Source organism: Galeopterus variegatus, unplaced genomic scaffold (assembly GCF_000696425.1).
Source record: "Galeopterus variegatus unplaced genomic scaffold, G_variegatus-3.0.2 Scaffold27551, whole genome shotgun sequence".
In the NCBI taxonomy this organism is placed as follows: Eukaryota; Metazoa; Chordata; class Mammalia; order Dermoptera; family Cynocephalidae; genus Galeopterus; species Galeopterus variegatus.
In genome coordinates, this window is record NW_007753662.1 from 240 (window position 1) to 1,446 (window position 1,207).

Below are 1,207 nucleotides of genomic sequence, written 5' to 3' on the forward strand. Positions count from 1 at the left end.
TGATGATTTTTAATTTTACTTGGAAATTTGCATTTTCATTTGGGACTGGGCTCCACAGACTGTGCATTCGGTCTCGTTTATGTAATTTGCTTTTGCCTGTCTTATCTACATCTTTTTTAGTTGGTACGAAAAATTGTTTATCAGAAACCCCAGATCTTATGGTTGGTTACCAGTATTTTATATAGTAATATATGAATGAAAAGCATTAAAGAATAAATGAGTACTTTTTGAAAAACAATAGTGTTGCTAGAAAGAATACGGACTTTTTTTAAAAAAGGAAAATTTTATGCTACATAAAGTTTTGGTGATTTTTAGTATGCTGTTTTTTAAACCCTGTTGGTGGGAAAATGGTAACTTGATATTTATTGCTAAATTACTTGGCTCATTCAGGGCTGGGGGCTCTGGTGGAGACCTATGTGAATGCAATTAACAGTGGATCAGTACCTTGTTTGGAGAATGCGGTGACAACTCTGGCCCAGCGTGAGAACGCAGTGGCCGTGCAAAAGGCAGCCGACCACTACAGTGAGCAGATGGCCCAGCGCGTGAGGCTCCCCACAGACACGCTGCAGGAGCTGTTGGACGTGCACGCGGCCTGTGAGAGGGAGGCCATTTCAGTCTTCATGAAGTTCTCCTTCAAGGATGAAAACCAGGAGTTCCAGAACAAGCTTGTGGTACTCATTTTAGCTGTTCTCCTTCTGATTCCTGTCCTTCTTGTGAGTGACAGGGTTCCACAGGGTGATAGTTCACCATTTATCTAAAAGATGGCCATNAGAATGAGCCTGGCCCCAAAGAAACTAAGGGACTTTCTAAGATTACACAGGAAATTGGTGAGAAGTGAGACTACATCAAGTCTCCTGACTCCTGGTCTATTTTCCATGTCCCAGTCCACTCTGAGGCCATCAGACTATTTCTACAAAGAGATCACAGTTGGTCCTTACTTCTAACAGCTTCTTTTATATATCTACATTTGTCTGGTAGGACATCATAGAGGAATAAAAGGAAGATTACTTGCTGCAGAATGAAGAGGCATCTGTCACATATTGCCAGGCTGAGCTTGAGCAGCTATCAGAATCCCTGATGGAAAGCATTTCAAGAGGCACTTTCTCTGTTCCTGGAGGGCACAATCTCTACTTAGAAGCAAAGAAAAAGGTTGAACAGGACTATAAGCTAGTGCCCAGGAAAGGAGTTAAGGTGAGGAATAAGAAAT

The 1,207-nt window shown here is 41.7% G+C and overlaps 1 pseudogene; it reads left to right on the forward strand.

Annotated features, from left to right (window-relative positions):
* The first annotated feature begins 360 nt into the window (after positions 1–360).
* LOC103583745 overlaps positions 361–1,207 on the forward strand; it is a 5,243-nt pseudogene continuing 4,396 nt past the window's right edge.